Source organism: Malaclemys terrapin, chromosome 5 (assembly GCF_027887155.1).
Source record: "Malaclemys terrapin pileata isolate rMalTer1 chromosome 5, rMalTer1.hap1, whole genome shotgun sequence".
Classification (NCBI taxonomy): domain Eukaryota; kingdom Metazoa; phylum Chordata; order Testudines; family Emydidae; genus Malaclemys; species Malaclemys terrapin.
The window spans coordinates 3,710,709-3,724,899 of NC_071509.1; the positions used below are offsets into that span (position 1 = coordinate 3,710,709).

General features: G+C 46.9%; 1 protein-coding gene across 8 annotated transcripts in view; it reads left to right on the forward strand.

The window, feature by feature from the left end:
* Positions 1 to 14,191, forward strand: part of DYSF (dysferlin) — a 289,365-nt gene that overhangs the window by 167,137 nt on the left and 108,037 nt on the right. The gene's annotated exons all lie outside the window — the stretch shown is intronic.

Below are 14,191 nucleotides of genomic sequence, written 5' to 3' on the forward strand. Positions count from 1 at the left end.
CAGTGCTCTGTGGATAATTGTTGGTACAGACTGAAATAAAAGGGGGTTTGTGCTGCTGTGCAACAGAAGACAGATGCAGGAGGTTTTCCCAAGGAAACAGGAGTGAGTAGCCTGATTCCCATCAGAGAAGGAGTCAGACTTTCAAGAACTCTTCTGTGAGAAAGCAGCCAGAAACCACAGTCGACCCGGGTCACTCCTGAGTCATGTGGCGTTTGCTTTGCTAATGGTCCCCGCTCACAGATGCAGGCTGATGTCGAAAGCCTGTGGCACAGCTGGAGAGCAGAGAGCTCGGTGGCTTTAAAAAGAAACGAAGACAGGGATGTTTAAAGCAGTGCGCTACCTTGATTCAGCCAGTCCCTGTGTGTATGCCTGCACCAGTGTGGATAGGAGTCTACATGTGAATGCAAATAAGACTGAGAGCTGGTGATAGCCCCCTCTGCACTGACCAGTAATAAGTGTCAGGCTCCCCTGATGTGCATGGAGGAAATGAAAGGATACAGGGCAGATAATGAGCATTTCTGCGCAGACATGGGTTTATGCTTGATCCTCCCCAGTCTAAATGAGGCTCTGATTTGGGTGCTCCTCTCTTAGGCGTCCTACATCCTGTGATCTAGTATGGTTCTGTAATGTGAGGACATAAACACAAAGAGCCATGGAAGCAGCAACACGAGAACTCCCTAATCAGGAAGTTCCTATGTTTAAGCTCCCCGCTGCAACACATCCTGATCCTCTCCGGTAACTGTACAAGACCAGGAACTCTGTAACCACTTCACACCTCCCGGGCTTTATAATAAACGATTGAAACTTAAATGATAAACCAAAGTATATGCACACAAGAGTCCAAAATAAACGTCAGATTCCTTAAAACTATTTACACTACCATATCCCCTTATCAATGGCATTTACATAGTCCAGAGCAGAATTCTAAAGATCAACTCTTTACAGGGGTCTGATCAGTCTTCCAGACCATTTACTCACTTGTATTAAGATTGTGCTTAGAGTTCCCTGTGGACGGGGCTCACTTCCTGACAGCGTAGGTCCCAGATCCTTTCTTTGTTGTGTTGGGCAATACTGAAGAGGAATCTGAAGTCCTTTTGGAGTCTCCACTAGGTAGGAACTGGGAGCATCTGCCAAGTTCTAAACAGCTCCAAATGTCTGAGAGCTTTTCAGCCAAACTTTGTGTCCTGCTCTCAGTTCAAGTAGCGCTTTTGTTCTGTGTGGAACACTGAAGTTTTAGAGTAACAGCCGTGTTAGTCTGTATCCGCAAAAAGAAGAACAGGAGTACTTGTGGCACCTTAGAGACTAACAAATTTATTAGAGCATAAGCTTTCGTGGACTACAGCCCACTTCTTCGGATGCATATAGAATGGAACATATAATGAGGAGATATATATACACACATACAGAGAGCATAAACAGGTGGGAGTTGTCTTACCAACTCTGAGAGGCCAATTAATTAAGAGAAAAAAAACTTTTGAAGTGATAATCAAGCTAGCCGAGTACAGACAGTGTGATAAGAAGTGTGAGAGTACTTACAAGGGGAGATAGAGTCAATGTTTGTAATGGCTCAGCCATTCCCAGTCCTTATTCAAACCGGAGTTGATTGTGTCTAGTTTGCATATCAATTCTAGCTCTGCAGTCTCTCTTTGGAGTCTGTTTTTGAAGTTTTTCTGTTGTAATATAGCCACCTATGGTGCCACAAGTACTCCTGTTCTTCTTTTTACTGAAGTTTTGTGAATGACACATTTTTATTTCCGCCCCCAGTTTTCAAAATTCCTTCAGATCAGGCCACTTAGGGCTAAGCTGTATTGGTGCCACAGGTGAAGACGCCCTTACTCATCTTCCCATTAGAAGTTCTGCTGGAGATAGTCCAGACGCAAGTGGTGTTGGCCGATATACCAGGAGTGCTTTATACAGGTTCACTGATTTTTGCAGACATCCTTTTAAAGTCTGCCCTGCTCTCTCCACCTCCCCATTGCTCTGGGGGTAATATGGGCTACTAGTGTGATGTTCAAAATCCAAGTTCTCTGCAAATGCTAGGAATGTTTCAGAGATAAACTGAAGCCCGTAATCAGATATAAGGACTTCAGAAACTCCATGTCTTGCAAACATTGACTTTAGTTTCTGGGTGACCTGTGCCAATGAGGTCTGTTTAAGTAAAGCCAAGTCAACATGTCTGGAGAAGTAATCAACTACAATAAAATAGGTGTGTCCTTTACAGAAAAACAACTCTCTGGCTAGTCGCTGCCAAGGTCTGTCAGTAGTTCTGTGGAGAGTATCAGCCCTGGTGATTGTTTCCCCGACTTGTTACCTATCTTGCCCTTGCAGCCCTCTACTAAGGTCTGAATTTGCCTACTCAGACTGGGCCACCACATAGATTCTTGGGCTCTTGCCCTGCACTTGTTTATACCTTGTTGTCCCTCATGGATTTGGAGAGCATCTCTTTCTGAAATACCGTGGGGATAAGAATGCACCATCCCCGCAGAAGCCGGCCATTGGTCATGTGATGGTAGCAGGTCTGTTCGCAGTTGACTTCTTCAACCCCACTCTCTTTGGCAGAAGGGAGTCAGTTTCTGGCAGATCTCGTCCTTTAGTTGTTCATCTCTGATTTGCTGAAGTCAGCTGGCAGATGCTGGAATTGCTGCCAGAAAAAGGTCAGTTTAGTCATCTTGCTTCAAAGCCTTTTCCTCTTCCATTGGTGGCTGCTCCTCTGGGGCTCTCGGTAGAATGTCTGCCTCCCTGAACGCTCTCCCTGATCTGTGTTCAGTGGTGAATGAAAATCGAATCGGCCATAGTCAAAATCTTTGAATCCTAGGTGGAAGGTCATCCAGTGATTTCGAATCCAATAATGCAACTAAACATTTGTGGTCTGTTTCTATATTAAAATTCAAGCCAAACAGACACGCACCGAGCCATTCACAGGCCCGAGTGACTCCTAGAGTTCCTTTTCCACCGCTGCTCGGTTTCTGTGACACTTCTTGGTATGAATGCAACCGGTCTCTGATCTCCTCCTGGCTGTGTGAGCACTGCTCCTAAACCATACGAAGATGCGCCCACCGCTACTGTTGTTGGATACTTGACCAAATATTGTGCCAAAACAGGTGGAGTTGTCAATAGTTCTTTTATTTTATGAAATGCATTTTGTTTTGTGCTCCCCCAGATCTACATATTGTGACCATTCAGGAGATCCCTTAAGGGTTTTGTTAAATGAGCTACGCTTGGTAAGAGGTTCCCATAATGATTTGTGATGCCTGGGAATCTCTTTACAGCAGAAACATCTTTGGGTTTGGGTTAGGTGAGTAACGCCTTCCCTGAATTTGACTGTAAGGGCGTTGTCAGTCCTTGTATTACATATATTATGTGTTGAAGAACTTTCCATCCTTTCTCCAGTTTCTCAAGAAATTGGCCTCAACCATCCAGTATAGTCTTCCTCGCCCCACGTAGAATCTTATTTGGTCTTTGCAGATCTTCTTCATCCCGGGATCAGTTCTAAACTTTTTTTGGAATTTCAGTGACTGCTGCCCAAGTATCAGTTTTGAATTTAAAGTTTCAACCATTTAGACTCATGCTTGTGCACCAAGGTGTTGCCTGTTCTATTGAGGATATAGTCTCAGCAGTAGGGAGTCATCATCTGATAATAGCAGTTCCCTCTTAAATTGTTCCCACTACTCTTGATAACCTGCATTTTGTCCCATTTTGTGGCCTCTCTCACATTCCATCTGTTTTGCTGGCCATTGTTGCCAGCTATGGCTTAGTGTCTTGCCACACTGTCCACAGCTTTTCCAAGCTTCCCCCCTACTAAGGCTCTTTGGTCTCCCACTCTCTACTTGTGCACTGTTCTTAGGGTATGTCTACACTACCCGCCGGATCGATCCAGTGGGGGTTGATTTATTGTGTCTAGTCTAGACACGATGTATCGACCTCCGAGCACTCTCCCATCGACTCCTGTACTCCAACGCCGTGAGAGGCGCAGGGGGAGTTGATGGGGGAGCGGCAGCAGTCGACTCACTGCGGTGAAGACACCACAGTAAGTCGATCTAAGTACGTCGACTTCAGCTACGTGAATAACTTGCGTAACTTAGATCGATTCCCCCCCCGCCCGCCCTCCCACCAGTGTAGACCAGGGCTTAGGTCGTAAATTTGATCTGACTGCACCTTTCACATTTGGGTCTTTTCTCTTTCCTGTGTCAATATCGTCTGATGCAATCCCTTCTCCCATGCCCCCCAGGCTGCTAGCTTGTGAGTCACACTGCTGTTCCTTATGGTTTCTTGCAGTCTCACTTTTGCTATAGTTTTTGTTACTGTGAGATCTGGGTCTAACTGAAACTGTGCAGATAAACTGGTGTCTCTTATACCAACAACTATCCTGTCTTTTAGTAGTTCTCCTTTTCACATTCCATATTTGCAATGTTCAGCAAGACTATGAACTGCAAGAATAAAAATCTCAGCTGTTTCCCCTTCCTCCTGGCACCTCCTATAAATTTGGCCCTTTCGGATGTAATATTCTCTCTGCCTAAGAAATAGGCATCAAAAGCCTTTCACTTTGGAGTATTCTTTCTTTTCTTCACCAGTGAGAAGTAAGACACATAGGACAGCAGCAGAAGCATCACCTGTGGCAAATTTGAGGGCATTTACCTGGTATCCTTGTGCTTTCTCTGTTAAACCAGAAGCCACCTGGAATTGCTCAGATCTACGGATCCAGCAAGGAACAAAACATCCAGCAAAATCAAACGTCTCTAGCGGCACCATTTGCGCTATAGGCTCCATTGCTGCGTTGAGACAGGGCTCTGCCTCCTTCCTGCTGCAGCTTTTGCAGGCCTCCTCCCTGGCTTTCCACTTTCTCTCTGGGATCGATTTATCGCGTCTCGTCGGGATGCAATAATCGATCCCCGAATCGATGCATGTACTCCACAAGCCCAGGTAGGAGTAAGCACCATCAACGGGGGAGCCGCAGCGGTCGATTTGTCGCCGTCCTCACAGGTGGGTAAGTCGGATCAGATACGTCAAATTCAGCTACGCTATTCCCGTAGCTGAATTTGCGTATCTGAAATCGACCCCCCCCCCCGTAGTGTAGACATAGCCTCACTCACCACTCTGGGGGCCTCTTTTCTTTCCTTTAGAATCATAGAATAGCAGGGTTGGAAGGGACCTCAGGAGGTCATCTAGTCCAACCCCCTGCTCAAAGCAGGACCAATCCCCAACTAAATCAATCCTGACCTTAAAAATCTCTAAGGAAGGAGATTCCACCACCTCCCTAGGTAACCCATTCCAGTGCTTCACCACCCTCCTAGTGAAAAAGTTTTCCTAATATCCAACCAAAACCTCCCCCACTGCAATTTGAGACCATTACTCCTTGTTCTGTCATCTGGTACCACTGAGAACAGTCTAGATCCATCCTCTTTGGAACCCCCTTTCAGGTAGTTGAAGGCTGCTATCAAATCCCCCCTCACTCTTCTCTTCTGAAGACTAAACAAGCCCAGTTCCCTCAGCCTCTCCTCGTAAGTCATGTGCTCCAGCCCCCTAATCATTTTTGTTGCCCTCCGCTGGACTCTTTCCAATTTTTCCACATCCTTCTTGTAGTGTGGGGCCCAAAACTGGACACAGGACTCCAGATGAGGCCTCACCAATGTCGAATAGAGGGGAATGATCACGTCCCTTAGTCTGCTGGCAATGCCCCTACTTATACAGCTCAAAATGCCGTTAGCCTTCTTGGCAACAAGGACACACTGTTGACTCATATCCAGCTTCTCATCCACTGTAACCCCTAGGTCCTTTTCTGCATAACTGCTACCTAGCCACTCGGTCCCTAGTCTGTAGCAGTGCATGGGAATCTTCCATCCTAAGTGCAGGACTCTGCACTTGTCCTTGTTGAACCTCATCAGATTTCTTTTGGCCCAATCCTCTAATTTGTCTAAGTCTGTCTGTATCCTATCCCTACCCTCCAGTGTATCTACCACTCCTCCCTCTGCAAACCTGCTGAGGGTGCAGTCCACACCATCCTCCAGATCATTAATGAAGATATTGAACAAAACCCAGGACCGACCCTTGGGGCACTCCGCTTGAAACCGGCTGCCAACTAGACATGGAGCCATTGATCACTACCCGTTGAGCCCGACGATCTAGCCCGCTTTCTATCCACCTTACAGTCCATTCATCCAGCCCATACTTCTTTAACTTGGTGGCAAGAATACTGTGGGAGACCGTATCAAAAGCTTTACTAAAGTCAAGGAATAACATGTCCACTGCTTTTCCCATATCCCCAGAGCCAGTTATCTCATCATAGAAGGCAATTAGATTAGTCAGGCATGACTTGCCCTTGGTGAATCCATGCTAACTGTTTCTGATCACTTTCCTCTCCTCTAAGTGCTTCAGAATTGATTCCTTGAGGGCCTGCTCCATGATTTTTCCAGGGACTGAGGTGAGGCTGACTGGCCTGTAGTTCCCCGGATCCTCCTTCTTCCCTTTTTTAAAGATGGGCACTACATTAGCCTTTTTCCAGTCATCCGGGACCTCTCCCGATCGCCATGAGTTTTCAAAGATAATGGCCAATGGCTCTGCAATCACATCCGCCAACTCCTTTAGCACCCTCGGATGCAGCGCATCCGGCCCCATGGACTTGTGCTCGTCCAGTTTTTCTAAATAGTCCTGAACCACTTCTTGCTCCACAGAGGGCTGGTCACCTCCTCCCCATACTGTGCTGCTCAGTGCAGCAGTCTGGGAGCTGACGTTGTTCGTTAAAACAGAGGCAAAAAAAGCATTGAGTACATTAGCTTTTTCCACATCCTCTGTCACTAGGTTGCCTCCCTCATTCAGTAAGGGACCCACACTTTCCTTGACTTTTTTCTTGTTGCCAACATACCTGAAGAAACCCTTCTTATTACGCTTAACATCTCTTTCTAGCTGCAACTCCAAGTGGGATTTGGCCTTTCTGATTTCACTCCTGCACGCCTGAGCAATATTTTTATACTCTTCCCTGGTCATTTGTCCAATCTTCCACTTCTTGTAAGCTTCTTTTTTGGGTTTAAGATCAGCAAGGATTTCACTGTTAAGCCAATCTGGTCACCTGCCATATTTACTATTCTTTCTACACATCGGGATGGTTTGTTCCTGCAACCGCAATAAGGATTCTTTAAAATACAGCCAGCTGTCCTGGACTCCTTTCCCCTTCATGTTATTCTTCCAGGGGATCCTGCCCATCAGTTCCCCGAGGGAGTCAAAGTCTGCTTTTCTGAAGTCCAGGGTCCGTATTCTGCTGCTCTCCTTTCTTCCTTGTGTCAGGATCCTGAACTCGACCATCTCATGGTCACTGCCTCCCAGGTTCCCATCCACTTTTGCTTCCCCTACTAATTCTTCCCTGTTTGTGAGCAGCAGGTCAAGAAGAGCTCTGCCCCTAGTTGGTTCCTCCAGCACTTGCACCAGGAAATTGTCCCCTACACTTTCCAAAAACTTCCTGGATTGTCTGTGCACCGCTGTATTGCTCTCCCAGCAGATATCAGGGTGATTAAAGTCTCCCATGAGAACCAGGGCCTGCGATCTAGCAACTTCTGTTAGTTGCCGAAAGAAAGCCTCGTCCACCTCATCCCCCTGGTCTGGTGGTCTATAGCAGACTCCAACCTGAACCCCTTTCACTAAAATGTCAAGTCTCGTGAACCCCCTCCTAAAAATGAATATTTCCAGGGATTTTCTCCTTTACTTGAGTATAAATTTATAAAAGCAGTGATCTTGGAAATATAAAATTTGTTTTTATGACATGCTTATTACACTCTATTATTTATTACTTATCATTCCAGTATTTTTATTACATTATGAAAACAGCAACACTTCCAAGATCTCACTTTCGTAGCTTGTATCACTTTGAATAAGCCTGTTAGAAGACAAGGCTCCTATGTTTCAACAAGGAGTATGAGATGTGAACCAGCAGGAAGGTACTTAAGAAGCCAATTCAAGAGTTCCTCCTACACAAGCATTCAGGTCTTGAGCAGTCTAGGCAAACAATGCACATTACAACAAAGCTTAAACTTGTTCTTCATAATAATTTTAAAAACAAGACTAGCTCCTATTTCATTTTAAAAACAGCAAAAAATATCCACCTCCCTTTCCATTTCTTATAAGGAGTCTTGAAGTTTAAATCTCCTCAGTGCGATAGATAAGCTTGCTTTGATCTGCTTAGCTCTTGGAAAGTCCAAGGGCTCCGGGCTGCCAGCCCCGTGCTGCCCAGGGTCCCTAGGAACAGCTCTATCCACCATTAGGGAATTTTTCTCCGAGAACCTCCTGTAACATTTCATGAACCCCCAGGGGTTCACGAACCCCAGTTTGGGAACCACTGATCTAGACTGTTCTCAGTGGTACTAGATGACAGAACAAGGAGTAATGGTCTCAAGTTGCAGTGGGGGAGATTTAGATTGGATATTATGAAAAACTTTTATTAGGAGGGTGGTGAAGCACTGGAATGGGTTACCTAGGGAGATGGTGGAATCTCCTTCCTTGGAGGTTTTTAAGGCCCGGCTTGACAAAGCCCTGGCTGGGATGATTTAGTTGGGGATTGGTCCTGCTTTGAGCAGGGAGTTGGACTAGATGACCTCCTGAGGTCCCTTCCAACCCTGATATTCTATGATTCTGTGAAGTAGGGACTGGAAGTCAGGATGCCTGGGTTCTCTCCCCAGATCTGCTATTTATCTGCTGTGTGACCTTGGGCAAGTCACTTCCCTCCTTTGTTATTTAGCTCACCCATCTGTAAAATGGGAATAATGATCCTGACCCACCCCTGGGGTCTGGTGAGGCACAATTAGATGGTGGAACTCACTGCTACTGGATGGCATTTAGCAAGACTCCACGAGAGACTGGACATTTATATGGATAACAAGACCATCCAGAGTATGCCAGTTGATGCCAGTTTTTTTTGAAATCCTGCTGCTTCAGGGTTTAAGCTGATCTCTGTCTATTAGGGATCAAGATGAGGCCTTCATGGGGGATGGATGATCTTACATCTGCTACAGTGAGTTTAATCACACCTTCCTCTGCAGCATCTGCTGCTGGCCTCTGTTACAGATGGGATACTGGAGCAGATGGACCTCAGGGCTGATCCAGTCTGGTGATTCCCATGTGATGCTTGCCACATATTTTGGGACTCTCAGCTGGGATGTCCTATATGCAGTAATAATCACATATTGAAGAAGAGCAGCACCTCAGCCTTTACAGGGGTGGAAAGTCAGACTGGGTGAGTTACAGGGGAAATCTTCAGGGTCCTTCTCTGTCTGAGCCCATGTGGCGGAGAGCCACAGCTGTGACAAAACAGCAGGACATTTGACTGAAGGAGCCCATTGCCTGCACCTTCCTTAAACTGATCGATAACGGTTAACACTGTGGGCAGTTAGGTGGCTGTCATTCAGCTTCAGAGTGAACACAGCACTGAGATTAATGGAGAGACTGTGCACGGATCCCTTCATTGTGCTGCCACGGGCATGCACCTTCTCCCGTTTTCAGTGTCTTTCTGCAGAGGACGGAGAGAACCTGGCATGTGCGGTGATGGCATGTGCATTCCTCCAGCTTGCTCAGGGCTTGGAGCTAGCTTCAGAAGCTGAATGTGGAATGCCCACTAGGGGCTTATTTGTCTGGGAGGGCCGGCAGGGATGCAGTGATATGGAGGTTGGAGCCTTTCGGTCTTTCATGTGGATCTGGCCAATGTCTGTGGCGAGCCCAAGTCTCTCCCACTGGATGGTCTGAGAGGAGTTTCATGGGTCTCGGAGCTCTTTTGAACAGACCACAAACTCCCATCTCAGATGATCCCGGCAGAAGCAGAGAACTTGGTTCTTTGGACTTTTCCCCAGAGGTCTGAGTCCAGTGGTGCCACTTGCTTACTGCGTAACCTCCGGTAAGTCACTTACCCTCTCTGTGGCTCAGCACACGCCGTCTGTAAGACAGGAGAAATGGTACTGACCTCTCACAGGGTATAATTAGACGGTGGAACTCACTGCCACAAGCTGTCACCGAGGCCAAGAACAGTGAGAGGGGAAGAGAGGTAAAGCCAGGCAGAGGAAGAGTTAGGAGAAAAGCTGAGCTGGACGCATGCAGCCCCTGGTTATCGCCACACCAAAAGCAACAGTGGAGTGGCACAGAGAGAGCAAGATTCCCATATGTAAGCATCTCTCGGCGTCATCCTGCCGAGGAGGCTGTCATGATGCCTGCAGCTGGAGTAGCTGCTGAGTGAACCAGCCAGCTGTCTGGCAGCAGGAACCTCTCCGGGGTGCCCCAGGGACCGGACGCTGTTCTCAGAGATGCTGGCCAGTGCAAATCCAGAGCAATTCAATTAGCGTCAGTGGAGTTACCACCAAGGTAACAGAGATCACAGCCGGCCCTTTGTATCAGCCTCTCAGCAGCGAGTCGCACTCAGCAATGTGCCAATTTCTCATTTTATTTACCCCGGTGGGACAGAGTGCTGAGAGCCAGTAGCTGACCCAGCACGCTGACCACTTCAGCAATAGTTCGGTCCACAAGGAAAGACTTCATTGCCTAAGCAGACTGGGGGTTGATGAGATAAGGAGCTGGGGAGGCTAGTTAAAAGCACAGGAAGGATGTGCAAGGAAGTGCTAGCAGAGGCGAAGAGCTCTCCTACTCCCCGGAGGGAGGGCTGAGGGTCGAAGGACACTGTAGTTAGACACGCTGCACAAGGATTGTGCTGAGGATTTGGTGGTGGTAATATCAATAAAACAAAACGCCCAGAGGTGTTGACAAGCAAGAAGCGCCCAAGACTCTAAGGGACCCCAGAGTGGGAGCGAGCCTGCCCTGTGACACCTGCATTAATTGGACTGGCTGGATTTACAGTGGTGGAAACAGGAGCAGAATTTTGACCTTGTGCCTAGAGCAGGGCTCTGATTCCCCTTGCCCACAACCCACCGTGGGTCGGAAATGACGCCGGCTCCATTCGGCGCAGGATGCTAACAGAGCACATCTAATCCTGTCAGAGACCCTAGAGCACATGCAGGCAGCCTGCCCCTCAGGGGGGGCGTTCGTTCAAAAGGGGTTTAACACAGCGTTCTCGGTGCAAACAAGAAGCTGCTGACACCAACCCGAGACCTGCCGATGATCTCTCCAGAGAGGTGCCATGCCCTTTCTGTTAATGTATCATGGGAGAGCTGTGCTAGGCCTAGGGTTGCCAGTTCTGGTTGGACATATTCCTGGAGATTTCATCACATGACACAATCTTGAATTAAAGATTAATCTTTGATTCCTGGAGACTCCAGGCCAATCTGGAGGGTTGGCAACCCACGCTAGGCCCCATCTTTCATAACAGGCAGGGATATTGGCACCTTGGCTTTCTCCTCCTCCGTCCATCTTCCTTTTTCTTTCTTTCTCTTTGTTTGTTTAATAGAGTTGAGGGAGATTTGAAAGGGAATTCCTTCTGGAAGTCTGGCCTGGTAACGTTAATGTTAACAAAACACCAGCGACTGTACAAAATAAGTTCAGATTGAAGTGGGATGAAGGAAGAACGTCACTTTTTCCATTCCCCGCTTAACCCCTGAATCCCTCCTCTGCTCCCTTCCCTCCAACCATCCTCTTCCTTCCCACAAAGAAACAGGGAGTTTAAGGTCCAGGGCTTGTGAACCAAGGAAACTTTCTGAAGGGGGAGCCCCGGCTCGTGTCGTGTTTATTGTGAATGAAAGAATTGAGTGAAAAGCCAGTTGGAAAAGAAAATACCTGACACTGGCACATCTATAAAATCTTTAGTGTTTATTTTCACTACCAAACACTAAATCAGAGCAGTCCGTCCACCCTGGAAACTTCGGCATGGGGTGTTTTTCTTAAAGGAGCTGGGACTCAAACCAGATTTTCATGGGATTAGGAGCACCTGTATCCTGTCTTTTTAATTGTATTAAAACGTGCCTACTGTGAAAGATTTCATCCCAACTAGAAGCCAGACGAGTGGTGGTTTATATCCCGAGAAATATGGAGCATTTTATGTGATAATAAACACTTGTCTGTATTCTCAGCGGAGCTGGTAGCACTGACTATCATTAAGGTTGCCCAACACTTCCCATTACAAGGCCCTTTTTTCAGTTGCTTATAAATTTGCCAAATCTTAACTGTTTTGGCTGAAATTTTCCATGCTGGACGTCCGCCTCAGGTTGATTTTTTTTTTTGGTAAGTTTCTGCAAAAAATGTTTTTTTCCCCCCAGAACAAGGTTAGGGAAAGAGAGGCGTGTTACAGTTTGTTTGTTTTTAATGACCATTTCATTGAGATGCTCCCATGTTTTGGGGCAAGGACTTGAGATTTGCCAGGGGGTCGTCATGGTGTCAGGGATGTGCCGTCAGCCATCTCTGTGATCATACACCCAAATATGGCTGAGTTATAAGTCTCCGTTTGCACATGCTCAGTAGAGACTTGTTAGAGTTTGGCAGCTGAATTCTCTGAAGATTTCATCTGACTGAGCATGCTCCAGCGCAGGGCTGCAGCATCGCTGTGATGTTGGGCATGGGAGCTCAGAGTAGAGAGACTGTCCTGTGTTCTCAATATCCTTCTCCCTCCCAGTGCACAGGCAGCTTTAATCGTGGCATGTCTTAACTTTTGCGTGCTTGACTTTGCAACTGCAGTGATCTAAGATTTTTTTGTAATGTAGTTTAGGGTGACAGCCTCCTCTGAGCTGTGCTTATCACTCAGAGATGTTACAGAGGCAAAGGCAGTTAGATTTGAGATACCACTGCTTACCCCTATATTGAGAGTAGGCAATAACTTGCAGTATTTCACAGACACTGTGCAGTAACCGATAGTAAATATTGACTTTTTAATGGTGACCACTGAATCACTGGCTTTGGACCCCATCAGCCTCATGGCAATTAGCAGCACCGAACTGGAGTCTGATGGTTTTGAGGTTAAGATACTGGGCTGGTATTCAGAAGATTTGTGCTCAATTTTTCTGATTTGCTGTTAATTTCTCTGTGATATATTAATTTCTCTGTGCTGCAGCTATCCTGTACAGTAGTGGTAAAAATCCTTTCTTTGTCTTGCCTATTTAGCTTGTAAGTTCTTCAGGGCAGGGACTGTCTCTTCCTACGTGTTTGTACAACAGTAGAGTTAGAAATAGAATCCAGGAGTCTTGACACCCAGTCCTCAGTGCTCATTATTAGACAAGAGACACTCACTGCCTTTGTATTAAGACACAAAATGGGGTTCTCTAGCAGCTTTAGAAGCCAGAAGGCTGCGGTCGTCCCCCACTGAGCCACCAACATATTCCTTCTATTCCTTTGGCAGCTTTCTGACTCATTGGACTCTGGTAGGGGGAAGGGTGGAGATCTTTGGTGTTATTTCACCCTTTATTTTGAAACAGGGGGGAGAGGTGGGAAAGAGTGAACAATCAAATAGTGTCTGAGTCCACCCAAATCCTTTCTCCTCTCTGCCTCCACAATGAGTTTGTTGTTTAAAATAAAACTCAGACCGGCTTTGAGAGGGGTGATTTCGTGTCTCCGGATTGGCTGGGGAGAGAGGGAGTCCCTTCCTTTGGAAAAACACAGCCAAAGACAACATGAGCAACAAAATGTTACAATGCGGACTTAAGATCTCGCTTGCTTTAACAAAGCATAGTTCATTAAGGGTGCTTTACACCGTTACAAAAATAAACCCTGCCGCACACACAAGGGTCCAAACAAAAGGGCTTTATAAAAACAATTCCCCCCTCTGTGTCCCTCCGCCCCCCCCCCCCCGGCTTTTTTAAACCCAGGCCCAAACACATGGTTTTTTGTTTATTGTAATGGATTCTGCTGCCTTCCTCGTCCTGGAAAAAAGTGCACAAGTGGAAGAGGTTCTGCCCATGCTGTAGTGTAGCCCGTGGCATCCCAAACAGCTCAGCTCATTAAACACAGCTGCATCAGTTGGGAATTCAACAAAGGGGGGGAAATACCCAAGGAGCACGTGGGAGAGAGTGCGGAACACACAGCGCTGCTTAATCCGCCCCCCGCTTTCTGGTGGGTGAGTGGGTGATGCCGTGGGCTTAAAAAGCTGTTGCTCTCTGGGTTGGATTCACTGGGGTGCTTACTCAGTCCTTTTGAGGTAGATACATTGATTTGCAAGCAAGTTAGGTCATTAGCTTTTTGGGGCGGGGGCTGTCTTCTTTGTTGTCTGCGTGGTCAAGCACAATAGGGCCCTGGCCCCTGGCTGGGATCTCTTGGTGCTACCAGATAATGAATAATAACGTTTGCT